The sequence below is a fragment of the Rhinopithecus roxellana genome, chromosome 6, assembly GCF_007565055.1.
Source record: "Rhinopithecus roxellana isolate Shanxi Qingling chromosome 6, ASM756505v1, whole genome shotgun sequence".
Taxonomy (NCBI): Eukaryota; Metazoa; Chordata; class Mammalia; order Primates; family Cercopithecidae; genus Rhinopithecus; species Rhinopithecus roxellana.
Genome location: NC_044554.1, coordinates 62,003,801 through 62,021,077, shown reverse-complemented (window position 1 = coordinate 62,021,077; position 17,277 = coordinate 62,003,801). Strand labels below are relative to the sequence as shown.

General features: G+C 41.0%; 1 long non-coding RNA gene across 1 annotated transcript; it reads left to right on the top strand.

The window, feature by feature from the left end:
• Nucleotides 1-5,987: 5,987 nt before the first annotated feature.
• LOC115898269 lies at nt 5,988-7,946 on the top strand. The gene is made up of 3 exons (XR_004057976.1): nt 5,988-6,069; nt 6,417-6,522; nt 7,649-7,946. It is a non-coding gene; the product is annotated as an uncharacterized LOC115898269 (long non-coding RNA).
• The last annotated feature ends 9,331 nt before the right edge of the window (nt 7,947-17,277 follow it).

Genomic DNA, 17,277 nt, shown 5'->3' with positions numbered 1-17,277 from the left:
CATTTAAAACCTTTATATGGTAAGAATAAAAATGACAACAACAAGAAGAAAACACCACAAATAGAGCCAAAGACAAATGACACAGTAGGAAAAGTTGCAATCCAACAGAAAAAGTGCTTATTTCTTTATTTTACTAAAAGATCTTACAGTTCTATAAGGGAAAAAATGAACAGAAAAAAACACATAAAGAATAGGAACAAATATTTCATACAAATAAGTATGGCAAAAAGCCGGGTGTGGTAGTTCATCCCTATAATCTCAACACTTTGGGAGGCCAAGGTGGGAGGATCACTTGAGCTTAGGAGTCTGATATCAGCCTGGGCAACATAACAAGACCTCGTCTCTACTAAAAATAAAATCAATTAACTGGACATGGTGTTACTTGCCTGTAGTCCCAGCTTCAAGGGAGGCTGAGGCAGGAGAACTGCTTGAGCCTGGGAGATGGAGGCAGCAGTGAGTTATGCTTGTGCTACTGCACTCCAGTCTGGGTGACAGAGCAACGTCCTAGCAAAAAAAAAAAAAAAAGAAAGAAAAAAAACACTCGAAAAAATACTTAGCTTCATTAGTGCTTAGAAAAATGCAGGTCACAACAATGTGATACTATTTTTACCTACGAGTGACAAAAATTTTTAAATTTAATAAAACAGCTTTGGCACAGTTGCAGTGAAACTTACACTGTTGATGAATATAAAGGAACAATTTTTTGGCGGTTACAATTTGGGAACATCTAACCCAATCTTAAATGTACATATATTTTGATCCAGCAATTTCACTGAAAGGAATTTATCCTACAATAAGAGTCATACAAGTCCCCAGTGATATGTGTATAAGGATATTTCATCAGTTAGGCAACAAATAAATTTATTTCCCATCCAACGATTAAAGCATCTACATGTGCTATTATGGAAAAATTTCTGCTATATTACTAAATGAACGAAGCAAGGTATGGATGCTATGTATTATTTTCTCTGTGTAAAAATGCAGTCTATTTTATATATCCTAATATGGAAAAAATACACCAGAAATAATTAACAGCACTTGCCTTGTGATAAGAGTGGGAAGGAGATTTTTCCCTTCCATTTTAAACCAGTTTGAAGTTTCAATTTACAGTTGCCCCTTGAAGAACATGGGTTTGAATTGCATGGGTCCACTTGTATCTGGATTTTTAAAAACCAAACTCAGATTAAAAAATACAGTAGTTGGCTCACACCTGTAATCCTAATTACTCGGGGGGGAAGCTGAAGGGTGAGGATTGCTTGAGATCAGGAGTTTGAGACTGGCATAAGCAACATAGCAAGACCCCATCTCTTTATTTATTTTCATTTTTATGTATTTATTTATTTATTTTGAGATGAAGTCTCACTCTGTCACCCAGGCTGGAGTGCAGTGGCATGATCTCAGCTCACTGCAGCCTCAACCTCCTAGGCTCAAGCGATCCCCCCACCTCAGCCTCCCAAGTAGCTGAGACCACAGATGGGTGCCACCATGCCCAGGTAATTTTTTTGTAGTTTTGGTAGCGATGGAGTTTCACTATGTTGCCCAGGCTGATCTCGAACTCGTGGACTCAAGCCATCCACCTGCCTCAGCCTCCCAAAGTGCTGGGATTATAGGCATGAGCCACTGCACCTGGCCAAGACCTCATCTCTTAAAAAAAATATATACAGGCCGGGCGTGGTGGCTCACGCCTGTAATCCCAGCACTTTGGGAGGCCAAGGAGGGCAGATCATGAGGTCAGGAGATTGAGACCAGGCTGGCTAACACGGTGAAACTCTGTCTCTACTAAAAATACAAAAAATTATCCGGGCATGGTGGCGGGTGCCTGTAGTCCCAGCTACTCGGGAGGCTGAGGCAGGAGAATCGCTTGAACCTGGGAGGCGGAGATTGCAGTGAGCCGAGATCGCGCCACTGCACTCCAGCCTGGGTGACAGAGAGAGACTCCGTCTCAAAAAACAAACATGTGTGTGTGTGTCTGTGTCTGCACAGACACAGACACACACACACACAAACAGTATTTGCAGATGCAAAGCCCAAATATCCTGAGGGCTGACTCTTTGTATCTGCAGGTTCTATATGGCCAACTGTGGAGCTTGAGTATGTGTAGATTTTAGTATATATAGGGGCCCTAGAACCACTCCCCGCAAGTCTACAGAGGGATGATTTTTTATGGTCATGTCTTATTTTTACAATGGAAAAAAATGCACAGATTGTGCCTTTTTTGAAAGTTTGAAACAACTTTCAAAATGTCAATCAGTGCTCCTTATGATAGTTTTGAAGACAAAATTTTAATTACTGAAATAGGACAAGGTTGTGTGCAGGGTAAATTGTTTTTAGCTGGAGATGGAAATATGCAAATGGTACTGATCCATTGCAACTGGAAGTGTGAATTTCAGAACCTAGGAAGATTGGATCAGAGCAGTTACCAAGTTCATCCTTGAAGCAGCTCAGGTTCAGCCTTCAGCCAGACTCCTATCGGAAAGCCCAGCAAGGGAATAATAATATAATAGGAAATTTTCTTTCTCCTTCTCTTTCTTTGCCTCTTTGTGGAATTTCTTCAGGAACATGCAAGTTAAAATATACATATGACTCAGAGGTACTGAGATACGAAAAAAATTTGCCAAGGTACTTGGATGATTCTTCCTCTTTACAAATGCATCATATTTGTGCCTGGCTGGTCCTCTTTAAAGCACCCAAGGTATTAATCTGAGAGGACAGCCTCTATCAGGGGAACATTTTTTTGTTCTCAGTGAAGTGGCACATTCAGTTCCTGGTGCAGGCTCACTCAATTTCCATTAGTCATTTCACAGCTGTATCTTGGGAAGAGAAAATTTCAAATACTTTTGGCTGATTTCACAAGTAAACAAAAAACAAGGCCTTCCCTCTCTTCTCACAGATCTTGTTTGTTTACAATTTTCAAGTCAATAAAACACGCCTGTCTTTGTAGATGTTTCTCCTAAGTGTTTTAGCTGTCTGCTGACCCTACCCGCCTGGCTTCTACTCTGCTCTTGTACCTAGATTTGTTGCCCTCATGTTGCAGGTGAATGCTGGACCACCCACTCTAGTTTGTTATTAAATCAACGGTGCCATTTTTGTTTGGTAGTTGATGATTCTAAGGTTGTTCATGGACACCTTTTAGAAACGAGGGTCAACTATCAAGCGAAATATTGGATCTGATCATAGGTTTGTTATTTTTTAAGTTGTTTAAAGGCATCAGATTAGCACTTTGGGAGGCCAAGGTAGGAGGAGCACTTAATGCCAGGAGTTTGAGACCAGCTTGGGCAACAACAGCGAGACTCTGTTTCTATTGTTTATAAAATTTAAAATTTTGAAAAAGGATATTAGATGAGTGCACAAATTTGTTATTATAGAGTCACTGTGAATACTGAAGATGCACACGGGGGATCATTACTATAGGGTGGTTTGTGACAGCTGGCCCTGTTTTAGTTATTTCCTCAAGAAGACACTTGAACAATTATTGCAATGCCTCCTCTCTGTAATTACAATAATAATCATGATGATTTTGCAACTCAATATTCAATTCAGGGTGTATACACTCAACTACTGTTTTTAGCTTGTTTCTTTTTTTATATTGATGTCAGCTGCTGTTGTCAGAATTGAAGAACAGAGGATCATTTTTCTGGTGAAAGTCAATGAAAAAAGTAATCTGGGGCCAATACAGGGAGTTATAAGAAAAATAATTAGTTACGATTTAAGGAGTGGTAACTATGAGCTAGTTTTGTTTTTCTCCTTGGAGAGAGAAATATAATATTTTCAGCACTTATCTGCTTTTAAAACTGATAGAATATCTTATTTAACCCTTTTCTCATTTAGAAAAAAAGTGTAGCTCGCTGCCAGCACTCATTTAATTTTACATAAACATGCTCTTTGAGGCTGAAGCAAATCTGACTGATTTTCAATGTGAAAATAAAGTATAAAAACTGTTCTTAGAGTTAATTCTTTTTTTTTTTTTTTTTTTTTTTTTTTTTTTTTTTTTTTTTTTTGAGACGGAGTCTTGCTCTGTCACCCAGGCTGGAGTGCAGTGGCCAGATCTCAGCTCACTGCAAGCTCCGCCTCCCGGGTTCCCGCCATTCTCCTGCCTCAGCCTCCCGAGTAGCTGGGACTACAGGCGCCACCACCTCGCCCGGCTAGTTTTTTGTATTTTTTAGTAGAGACGGGGTTTCACCGTGTTAGCCAGGATGGTCTCGATCTCCTGACCTCATGATCCGCCCGTCTCGGCCTCCCAAAGTGCTGGGATTACAGGCTTGAGCCACCGCGCCCGGCCTTAGAGTTAATTCTAAACAGAACTAACATGAGAATCATCTGAGTCATCAGAATTGTCTGAATCATCAGAATTGTCTATTTCAGAGAAATGGGATTCATCAAAAGAATCTTCGGCCAACTGTTGGTTAACGATGTTAACATCACACATAGGAATGCTACGTTTTCTAGGATTTGACATTTTCAGTGATTGAGAACTACTGTATTTTGTAAATGGAAATACCACCTCTAAAAATAGAATGATACAAACAGAATGATGTCTTTTGTTTCCAAAGTCAATATACTAGAATGATGTGAAAATAATAATAAAAGCTAGATATTTTGTGGCGAAGTTATCTCGGGGTAAACGCTGCAGCCACAAGTGCTGCTGGTGAGTATTCTTGGGGCAAACGAGAAAAGGGTTAATAATTATAACCATCTGAGAATGCTTTTGCTTCATATTATAGCCAATTAAGGAGCTGCGAGTGGGAAAGATGATGAAACAGAGAAGAAAGATGTGTAATTGTGGGTAAGGGGGAGAGAACAGAGACTAAAGGAAAATAAGACACAGAAGGAATAGTGAGGTGCAGAGGCTAAGAAATACAAGAAATAAGTGCAACAAGAATGACAGTGACAAGGTTGGAGAGCAGGTGAAGGAGACGGCAGGCAGGAAGAGAGAGGAAGGGGAAAAGAAAAATGGATGGAGATTGGGGAGAGAGACAAGACTGAGGAGTTTGGAGGGTGGGGAAAAAAGCATTTATGTTTGTTTTTAAGATGAATGTGGGGCCGGGAGAGGTGGCTTATGCCTGTAATCCCAGCATTTTGGGAGGCCGAGGCGGGTGAATCACTTGAGGCCAGGAGTTCAAGACCAGCCTGGCCAACATGGCAAAACACCGTCTCTAGTGAAAAAAAAAAAAAAAAAAAAAAAGTCAGGTGTAGTGGGACGCACCCATAATCACAGCTACTCCAGAGGCTAAGGCAGGAGAATCGCTTGAACTCCAGAGAAAGAGATTGCAGTGAGTCGAGATCGCGCCACTGTACTCCAGCATGAGGTGACACAGTGAGACCCTGTCTCAAAAAAAAAAAAAAAAAAGAATGTGGAATCTCCATCATACCACCATCACCTGTTACTGGTTCTGTCTTTGAAATACTAATTAGTCACTGTTCATAACTTTGTAGGTACTCAAATCATTTTAATTGTAGATGACCTGGTGGATACGGTGGGAAGGCAGAAATGAAAACCTTACAAGGTGGATGTTGATGCTGGCTGCCATTGCAGTATTTGATTTCTTCATGCTGGCTTTTCAGGAGAAATTCCAAAGGGAGGAGGTGTGCTTTGCTGTCAGTTACTAGCAGCTTCCTGCCTCTTATTATCCTAAGACTTAATGTGGGAAAGTCTCAATCTTGGCTGTACATAGACATCTTTTGAGGAACATACAAAAATGTTGATACCTATGGTAGATTAAAGAAAAGTTGATGGCTAGGCCCCACCCCTAATATGTAATTGGTTTGCGATGTGGGGTGAGGATTTTTAAAAGTTCCCCGTGTGAAGCCAAGGGAGAGAACTGCTGCTCAGAGGCTTCACTATAAATATGTTCACCAGAGAATCCCATTATAACACTGATTATTTTGGGGGCTATGACATCAGTGAACTAAACATTCAGTTGGATAAAACTCAGCCAAAGGCCAGAGGTTCTCAACCTTTGTGCTATACATGTAGTAACTGGCATAGCTGTGAATTGCCTGTGGAGCTGTGGGAAGAAGATCCTCTTGAGGCTTATTTGGAACTCTACAGGAAGAAAAGAAATCATCAAAGTAAGAAACGTCTCTATTAAAAAATGATGTTCGAGAAATACTGGACTTGATTTCAATATTATGAGGGCATCTAGTGTCTCTTGGAAGGCAAACTTCAATTGTCCTTTTCAGACTAATCTGAAATCAGTTCAGGGAACCAGGAGAAATGGTTTGCTTCTTTTCTGCTTGTTTGTTATGGTCTATAGCTCAGTTCATTCCTTGTCACACAGGACAGTCCTGTGTTTCCTTGCCCTCTGACCTGCTCTCCAAACTTCCAGAATATGGTTCTTTTCAGGAGTGAAGCTATCTAGGGTTTGTTATCACCAGACTCTCCTACTTCTGTCATTCCCCAGTTCTCTCTGTTGCAGTAACACTGAAACTTACTTAACCTGCCCATCACCTGTGCTGATATTTTCAAGAGGAAGAGGTGGAGACGACAGAAGTTGTCCCACCAGCCCCATCCTTTGATGCCAGGTAACGTGTACAATATTTCCATTTAGAGTGGGCTTCCGGAGCCAAAACTCCCAATCTGGGAAGGGATTCTAACATGACAACTTTCATGTGAAATAGAAAAAGTTTAATTGACAATCCCACAGGGGCCAGTACCTATAGGAGGATGAGATTCTTCCTAGATGATTGTGCCATAACTCTAGGGATAGCTTTTATTAGAAAGTATGGTATTTGGCCTGTGGCCTTAGGGAGATAATACTATCTCTTTCACCTCTATTATATTTTACATTCCAACCCTTTCTGAATGCTCCATGTATATTAATTCATTTAGCATCTGACTACTCCATTGTGAGCTCCTCAATAACCAGGTGTACACCCAGCCCCTGACTCATGGGAGGTGATCTGTAGATGTTCACTGAACAAATGGATGAAAGTTTAACCAATCCAAGTGGAAGCAGGCGGAAAATGAAAGGAACTAGTTCCGTCTCCTTCACAAAGACCAGGCTGACGATCTGACTGGTGGTGATGGGAGAAAAGTATGGAAGATCTTGACTTAACATTTCTACCTGGAGAGCTGGGGTACTCTTTTTCTGAGCCAATTTCATTCTTCCCAAAAGGCCTTTTGGTTCCAAATACACTAGGCATCAGTGTTAATTGCTTTTCTGAAATATCATTTTGTCAGCTTCATTTAGATGTGGTAATTTGCAAAGCAACCCCCAGCAGTTGACAGTTCATCCATAGCTGAGTGGTGTTCAGACATTTCCTGGGATTCCTGCCCGCCTTCTATGCAGCTGGCAGTGTTTGCCAAACCAGGATATGTGCTCAACTGGGATTAACTTGGAACCAGTAGTGTTTTGTTGTGTCTGAGATTTTTAAAAATTCGGAAAGGGTGAAGGCCCAGCCGTTAGTCCAGAAAATAAAAGTGCAGTAACTTATAATTTAAGAATTAGCAAGTGCTTCAAGATGACCCAGTCCACGCTGGGTGGATGAGGAAATTATGGTTCTGACAGGTTCAATGAGAAGGTCAGCTGGCTGGTAGCTGAGAGGCCAGGTCTACAATCTGTATCGTTTGTGTGGTACCAAACTGTGTGCTGGGGTCTCTAGATTTATGCTTCTGTGGATGTGTTTCAGCTACTGTTTCTTTTTGAAGCTCTTTTTCCCTGGCCAGAGACTTCCTGAACCTCCTTCATACATGCTTCAAGGTCACAGTCCAGACCAAAGTGTTTACAAAAAAACTAAGCACTTATAAAGAGGAATTATTGCCAACTCCTGAACTCCCAACGCCCCAGCTCCCACTAAGCTCTGCAAAACCAAGGAAGGGATGAAGTGGTCTTTGGAATCAGGAATTTCTGGGTTTGGATGCCAACAGGAAAACAAATGAATTCTGTCTGATTTCTGCAGCAGGCGGAGGCTGCAGCTGCTGCTGCTGCCACCTCCTGGGAGAAGACAGACCTTGGCTTCATACCTGAAGCCAGCCTCAATGTTCACCTGTGTCTTGGGCAAAGGGCCCATTGGGGCAGGAGTGAAATTACTTTCTCCTGGAAAATAAAAGGGATATCCCCTTACTCAACAAACAGAACCCTGGTATTCTTTGCTTTTCATTTGTTTGTTTTGGCAATGTTATGCTTGAATAAATAATCTTAAACAATGACAAAGTTGTAATGAGTTAATACCGGAACCATGAGAGAGCAGAAATAAGATTGAGGTAGAACCATTTGTTTTAGGAATGTATCAGAGATTCCATCTCTTGGACTTCTGAATCCTGGGGTGATGTTAGGATTGCACGCACTTGAGAATTGTATGATACAGATGAGTTTGTATGATACGCATGAGTTTGGTGAGTCTCAACCACCAAGAGTCTCAGTTTACTTGTGGGGCTGTTAGGAAGATTTTTTTTTTTTTTTGAATTTGTGAAGTAGATCCCTATTTACCCTTTATTTTAGTGTGGTTAAGACACCACTGTAGGCAATGAAATCACTCTTGAAAGTTTAACAATGCTTTTAAAAAGTCAAATTTAAGAACCAATACTACTGTAGAACATTAACAATGATATCTATGGATTAATAATACTACATTATGGGGAGAGTATAAAACTGCTAACAACAAGAATGCAACACAGACTTGAAACTAGTGCTTTGAGGTTTGCCTTACCAAGCCACCACATTTTGGTTTTCATATAGAGAAAACAGTCCTTAAACATCTTGGCAAGTTAACTGATGTTTTTTAACAGCCCCAAACCATTTTAACATTCCAGTCTGAAGTTTGGCCTTTTGACAGCTTCTTCTATTTTGTTTGTTTGCTATTTGGACTTTCGTATCACTTCAAGTTCTAAGTTATACAAAATGAACTTCAGCCAGTAACACCTCAGTTGACAAGGCATCCCACAGATTGGAGGAGATTATCTCCTCCAATCTGTTATGAAGATTAATTGAGATAATGCATGTAAGTTCCTCATATGAGAAGTGTTCGATGTGAATTATTTTGAGAAAAGTTCACTCTTATACCCTCATTGTGATTTTCTACATTTACGGACCAAAAAAACTGACCAACAGTCCCATGCCTTTAATTCTTTCTAGTCTTCTGACTTATAGATGATCCCTAAGCATACTCCTTTTATTTATTTAAACATAATAATACACTAGTGAGAAGAAATTCAGGAGGAACTAGGAGATTCAATTTAAAAAGTATTTCTTAAGTGCCTATTATGTGCTGTATGTGTACAATATAGGTATAGGCCTCAAAAATGCCCCATGAAGTACATTAGGAAGACCAGGCACAGTGGCTCATGCCAATAATCCTAACACTTTGGAAGGCTGAGGCGGGAGGATCTCTTGAGGCCAGGAGTTTGAGGCCCGCCTGGGCAACATAGGAAGACCCTGACTCTACAAAAAAATAAAGAAATTAGCTGGAGGAAGTGGCCCATGCCTGTAGTCCTAGCTACTCAGGAGGCTGAAGAGGTAGGATCACCTGAGCTTAGGAATTCAAGGCTGCAGAGAGTTATGATCATGCCACTAGTGTACTCCAGCCTTGGCAACAGAGTAAGACTCTGTTTCTAAAAACAAAACGAAACAAAAAATTACATTTGGGAAGTGATTAAGAACTGGGGACTTGGGTTCTAGATTGAGATGTGTAAACAGCCTGGTTGTATAAATGACCTTAGGCATGGCAGCTAATATGTTTGGATATTAGTTTCTTCATCTGTTGCATAATAATATCATAAAAGGAAATGCTTTTATTCACAGCAGAGCTTGCCTAGGGGATAGTGCATTGAATACCGTGTTGTGCTTCAACTGCCCTTTAGCAGCTAGTGCTGTTAAAGAAAACATGAATTTTGTTGATCCTAGTAAGCTGAAGCAAAACCCTTACAGGACCTATCTGAAGACTTTTTTCCAATGAAATATGGGTCTTCTTTTAACCAATCATGTAGAGAGCTATGGATTTACTCTGGCCTATTTGGAGTGTTTGTTTTTCATCCTTTGCTGTGGTTTGAATGTTTGTGTCTCCTCCAAAATTCATCTAGAAAACTTCCCAATGCAATAGCATTAGGAGGTGGGACCTTTAGGAGGTGGTTAGGGAATGATGCTCTGTCCTCATGAATGGGATTATTAACCTTATAAAAGGGTTGGAAGGAGCTAGCTAGGCCCCCTTTTTGCCCTTACATCCTTTCCACCATGTGAGCACACAGCTATTCGTCCCCTCTGGAGGAGGCAGCAACAAGGCATCACCTTGGAAGCAGGGAGACTGGGCCCTCACCAGACACTGAACCTGCGGGTGCCTTGATCATGTACTTCCAACCTCCAGAACTGTGAGAAATGAATTTCTGTTCTTTATATGTTACCCAGTCTCAGTTACTTTGTTATAGAAGCATGAACAGACTCAGCCTTAAATAGCATAGCAACCATGAAACCCCTTCCTAACAATTAAAAACACATGCTTTCTGCCCTCAGCCAAATGGTGTGTTCCTTTGCCTGAAAAATAAATTCAGCTGTGTTTGTTTTGCTTTGTTAACTTTGGTGGCCTTTTAGTAATACTATTATTTGACAATATCTTATATTTGAACAGTACTTTAGAGTTTACTTAGTTCCCATACAGCAACTTATTTGGGAAGAAATGTGATGCAATCCAACAGGATGGGCTTTTGAACCAAAAATATTCTGGGTCTGTTACTGATTAGCTCTATTTCCTTGGATAAGTCATTGTATCAGTAAAGGTCCCGGTCTCTGCCTACAATTCTTTCTATTCAGGCTTTGTGGGGGTGGCTCTTCATCATTGTACTAGTTTAAGTATTACCCTCTTAGAGCAGCTTTCTTTACTATCCAATCTGAAAATTACCCTGGTTTAGTCTTTACATAGGACAGACTAAAATTATCTAGTGGACTTATTTATTATATTTATCATTTTTTACCCCACCAGAATATTAGCTCTGTGAAGTAGGGCTCTTGTATGGCCTGTCTGCTTACCCCTGGCACATCACAGCCTTTCCATAAATATATGTTGCAAGAAAAACAAAGTGGATAGTGACAAAACAAACACAACGAGTTATTCTCTCTCAGGGAAGTATTTAATATGGAGACACATACTGAAAGGCATTGGAGAGTGATATGGTTTGGCTCTGTGTCCCCACTCATATCTCATCTCAAATTATAATCCTCACCTGTCAAGGAAAGGACCTGGTGGGAGGTAACTGGATCATGAAGGGGATTTCCCCTATTCTGTTCCCGTGATAGTGAGTTCTCAGGAGAGCTGATGGTTTAAAAGTGTGGCACATCCCCCCTTTCTCTCTCCCTCCTGCCACCTTGTGAAGGTGGTTGCTTCTCCTTCACCTTCCACCATGGTTGTTAAGTTTGCTGAGGCCTCCCCAGCCATGTGAAACTGTGAGTCAATTAAACCTCTTTTCTTCATAAATTACTCAGTCTCAAGTAGTTCTTTATAGCAGCGTGAGAATGGAGTAATACAGAAAATTGGTACCAGGAATGGGGCACTGCTATAAAAATACCTGAAAATGTGGTACTGACTTTGGAAGTGGATTACAGGCAAAGGTTGGAACAGTTTGGAGGGCTCAGAATATAGGAAGATGTGGGAAAATTTGGAACTTCCAAGAGACTCGTTGAATGGTTTTGACCAAAATGCTGATAGTGATATGGACAATGAAGTCCAGGCTGAGGTGGTCTCAGTGAGATAAGGAACTCACTGGGAGCTGGAGCAAAAGTCACCCTTGCTATGCTTTAGCAAATAGACTGGTGGCATTTTGCCCCTGTCCTAGCTATCTGTGAAGCTATGAACCTGAGAAAGATTATTTAAGGTATCTAGCAGAAGAAATTTCTAAGCAGCAAACCACTGAAGATGTGATCTGGCTGTTTATGAAAGTGTACAGTCATATGCATTCACAAAGAGAGGATCTGAAATTGGAACTTATGTTTAAAAGTGAAGCAGAGCATAAAAGTTTGGAAAATTTGCGCCTGACCATGTGGTAGAAAAGAAAAACTCATCTCCTGGGGAGAAATTCAAGCTGCCAGCTGCAAAAATTGGATAAGTAAAGAAGAACCAAATGTTAATTGCCAAGACAATGCAGAAAATGTCTCCAGGGCATTTCAGAGACCTTCATGGCAGCCCCTCCCATCACAGGCCCAGAGGCCTAGGAGGGAAAAATGGCTTCATGGGCTGGGACCAGGGCCCCATACTCTGTGCAGGCTTGGAACATGGCATCCTGCATCCCAGCCACAGTTGGGGGATGCAGGGTGCCATGCCCCTTTTAGCCACAACTACAGCTCCATTTGTGGCTAAAAGGGGCCAAGGTACAGCTTGGGCTGTTGCTTCAGTGTGTGCAGCCCCATGCCTTGGTGGCTTCCATGAGGTGTGGGGCCTGCAGGTGTGCAGAAGGCAAGAGTTAAAGTTTGAGAATCCTCCACCAAGATTTCAGAGGATGTATGGAAACACCTGGATATCCAGGCAGAAGTCTGCTGCAGGGGTGGAGCCCTCATGGATAACCTCTACTAGGGCAGTGCAGAGGGGAAATGTGGAGTGCAAGCTCCCACATGGAGTCCCTACTGGGGCACTACCTAGTGGACCTGTGAGGACAACAATCCTTCAGGCCCAAGAATGGTAGATCCACCGAGAGGTTGCATTGTGCACCTGGAAAAGCTGCAGGAACTCAAGGGCAACCCATGAAAGCAGTCGCAGGGGCTGTAACCTGCAGAGTCACAAAAGCAGAGTTGCCTAAGGCCTTGGGAGCCTACCTCTTGCATCAGCATGCTCTGGATGTGAGACATGGAGTCAAAGGAGATTATTTTGGAGTTGAATATTTAATGACTGCCCTGCTGAATTTCAGACTAGCAATGGGGCCTGTAGCCCCTCTGTTTTGGCTAGTTTCTCCATTTGGAATGGGAGCATTTACCCAATACTGGAACCCCTATTGTATCTTGGAAGTAACTAACTTGTTTTCTATTTTACAGGCTCCTAAGCAGAAGGGACTTACCTTGTTTGAGAAGAGTCTTTGGACTGTGAACTTTTGAGTTAATGTTGGAATGAGTTAAAACTTTGGGGGGCTGTTGAGGAGGAATAATTGTATTTTGCAATTTGAAAAGGACACGAAATTGGGGAGGGGTCAGGGCAGAATGATATGGTTTGGCCTTGTGTCCCCACCCAAATCTTATCTCAAGTTGTAATCCCCATGTGTCAAGGGAGGGACCTGCTGGGAGGTGAATGGATCATGGGGGTGGATTTCCCCCATACTGTTCCCATGATATTGAATTTTCACGAGATCTGATGGTTTAATTGTTTGGGACTTCCCTCACTGGATTTCTCTCTCCTACTGCCTTGTGAAAAAGGTACTTGCTTCTCCTTTGCCTTCCACCATGATTGTAAGTTTTCTGAGGCCTCCCCCAGCCAGCCATATAGAACTGTGAATAAATTAAACCTCTTTTCTTCATAAATTATCCAGTCTCATGTAGTTTTTTTTTTTTTTTTTTTTTTGGAGACAGTATCTTGCTGTCACCCAGGTTGGAATGCAATGGCATGATTTCAGCTCACTGCAACCTCCACCTCCCAGGTTCAAGCAATTCTCCCCTCAGCCTCCCAAGTAGCTGGGATTACAGGCATGCATCACCAGGCCCAGCTAATTTCGGTATTTTTGGTAGAGATAGGGTTTCACCATGTCGGTCAGGCTGGTCTTGAATCCTGACCTCAGGTGATCCACCTGCCTTGGCCTCCCAAAGTGCTGGGATTATAGGTGTGAGCCACCCTGCCTGGCCTCAGGTAGTTCTTTTTTTTTTTTTTTTTGGACAGAGTTTCATTCCTGTTGTCCAGTCCGGGCTGTAGTGCCATGGCATGATCTTAGCTCACCACAACTTCCACCTCCCAGGTTCAAGTGATTCTCCTGCCTCAGCTTCTTGAGTAGCTGGGATTACAGGCATGTGCCACCACACTCAGCTAATTTTGTATTTTTAGTAGAGATGGGGTTTCTCCATGTTAGTCAAGCTGATCTCCAACTCCCAACCTCAGGTGATCCATCTGCTGTGGCCTCCCAAAGTGCTGGGATTACAGGCACGAGCCACTGCACCCAGCCTAGGTAGTTCCTTACAGTAGTGTGAGAATGGACTAATACAGAGAGTAAGAGATGATAGCTTGTGGGGGATGATAAGACAACTGGGTCACTAGAGCTGTTGTATCATCACAGCTGCTGTTATGCCTAAAATATGATGATCCATTGTCCAGTTTTCCATAAGGTTCAATAGGTCTCAATCTTTGAATTGCAAGGGAACTAGAGAGACTATAAATTCCAGGCTATCCCTGTGTATCTTACAATAAACCCCGTCACTTAAAATCATGTCCTATAGACAAAGGAGAGTTAAGATGTGCCAAAGACTAAGGGTCTAACTACTAGCAGCCTCCTGCAGATTTTGAAATTTCTTTTGTCTTCTATTTTATCTTAACATTGTTGACCTAAAAGGAAGAAGCTGAGGCAAAATTAATATAAATAGTTTATTTGGGACAAGCTTGAGGGTTGCCACTCAGTAACATAGATTCTAGTTGCCCTGAATACACATTCTGAGTAGCAGCAGTTACAAGTGGATTTTTTTTTTTTTTTTTTTTTTTGAGACAGTTTCACTCTTGTCACCCAGGCTGGAATCCAATGGTGTGATCTTGGCTGACTGCAACCTTCCCCTCCTGGGTTCAAGACATTCTTGAAGTCTTGAGTCTGCCTCAGACTCCTGAGTAGCTGGGATTACAGTCACCCACCACCACGGCTGGCTAACTTTTGTATTTTTAATAGAGACAGGGTTTCACTACATTGGGCAAGCCAGTCTCGAACTCCTGACCTCAGGTGATCCACCTGCCTTGACCTCCCAAAGTGCTGGGATTACAGGCAGGTGTAAGCCACTGCACCTGGCCACAAGTGGATTTTTAAAAGGAAAGAAGAGGCAGTTTCCGAGTTATTTACCAATAATTTACATTAACATAACATATACTATTGATTGGCTATCCATTATTAAGCTATAGGATATGGGTTATAACGTCTGGTGCAGCACCAGTAAGCTAATTTTTAGCTACTTGTGGCAACAGTAAGCAGTATAAAGAGATGAGTACATGGCCCAAAAGGGGGTGTGTATAGGACAGAATTGCTGTCTCACTTTAATAACTCTCTGGGCCTGATAATTGGAAAGAATTTGCATTCTTCAGATTTTAAAAGTTCTTTTTCTCATTTATTCCTTTTGATCAAAAATCTTTCTTTTTGAAAGCACTGATGATCAAAATCTGAGTGTCAAGGTGTCCCTTGTTGCCAGAAAGGCTCATTCCCAGGTAGTCCTACCAGTCATTGATTTATAGCTGCTGTCACTTGTTGAATCACCTCTAGTCTTCAGTGTACCATGAATTTAGTTTTCTCAGAAGAAATAAAACAATAAGAGATATACTGGAAATATTTTGAGGTTCCCAGGCCTGTCAGAAAGTGACATTCTTTACTTAACACAAGGACAGAAATCTTGAAAGGGAACTATGTAGACAAGAGACCAGGTCAGTCTTTCCAAGAGGCTTTTTTTTTTTTTTTTTTGAGACGGAGTCTCGCTCTGTCGCCCGGGCTGGAGTGCAGTGGCCGGATCTCAGCTCACTGCAAGCTCCGCCTCCCAGGTTTACGCCATTCTCCTGCCTCAGCCTCCCGAGTAGCTGGGACTACAGACGCCCGCCACCTCGCCCGGCTAGTTTTTTTTTTTGTATTTTTTTTTTTTTAGTAGAGACGGGGTTTCACCGTGTTAGCCAGGATGGTCTCGATCTCCTGACCTCGTGATCCGCCCGTCTCGGCCTCCCAAAGTGCTGGGATTACAGGCTTGAGCCACCGCGCCCGGCCTCCAAGAGGCTTTTTAATTGCCTCTATAGAGTCAACCTCCATTCCTCAAAGCAGTCTGGTCATATCTGAAAATATGTCATTACAGTCAAATCCTTGGTAAAATAACCAGTGTCTCCAACTGTATCCTGTTACAGAAAAAAGATTCTTATTAAATGTATGCAAATAACTGGATTGCTATAAAATAAGAGTACTCATGAATAGTTTCCAAATTTTGGAGCTATCAGGTAGAGAGAAAGGCAAATGTTTCAATTTTGCTCACAAAAGTATTTTTACCCAATTGCTATAAAGTACAAATAAATAGCTCAAAGGAAAAAAAGTTTTCTTGACTCTGGAAGACAAAATTAAAGAAAAAAACCAGCAATGTTTCAAACAAAAAGTCAGAAAATCATTTCAGTCTTCTGTCAGTTCAGTCACATGTAATCAATTCTTGTTCTGCTTAATGTTGAGTTAGCAATCTAAGGAACACATCACTTTATTACATACCTGAAAGTTGTTACTTAGTCACCTGTATTCAAGAGTACTTGTCAGGGTCCCATGAATTTCCTTGAAGAAAAAGCAAATTTTGAATCATAGCCAATTGTAAACTGCTTTATGAGAAGAACAGAAATAACACAGTAATTGTTTTAGATGGCAAAAGACTTAGAAGAGCCATGGTTAAAGATGGAATTGACAAGCAAATTTGGTTATTCCTGTGGTTTACAACAGTTTAACATAGTAATCATAATTATGACTGATAAAATATACCAAGACACATTAGAATTTTAGGAATCTCATACAAGTTTGGAACACGTATTAAGAACACATTCATCCTAATATAACTCAAAGAAAGTTAAACACCATTATTTCTCTGACAATGCTTTCCATATGATTTTAACACATTAAATATGCCTAATAGTCCTCTCTTGGACTTCCAGGGGTTTCTTTTGGAAAATACTTAATTTTAGAATTTGAAATTTGATTTTAAGAAGTATGTCAAATATTAAAAGTTTAAAACATTTGACCAAATAGGATCATAGGTCACTGTAAAATAGTATTCATTCATTTAGCCAAAGTTATAATTCAAAGATTTCAAAAAGCAAAACCCTTTACTCTTTGATAGAGATAAAAGTCGGTTTTCTAAACAATCCAAAAACCTAATAAAGATGGCATGAGACCAGCAGAATCTCTCTTTCCCATTTATTTATTTTTTTTACCCAAAAGGTGAACATTGTTTTTACTGTTTCTTAAAAATACTTAAAAATCTTATTCAAAAGAGAAAACCAAATTTTACTTTTGCATCAGTATATTATTTATCCTAAAGTTAATTTCATTAAATCCTTATAAACAAATCTATCAAATCTCAGGTTTTTTTTTTTAATGGAGTCTCACTCCAAGCTGGAGTGCAATGACATGATCTCAGCTCACTGCAACCTCTGCCTCCCAGGTTCAAGTGATTC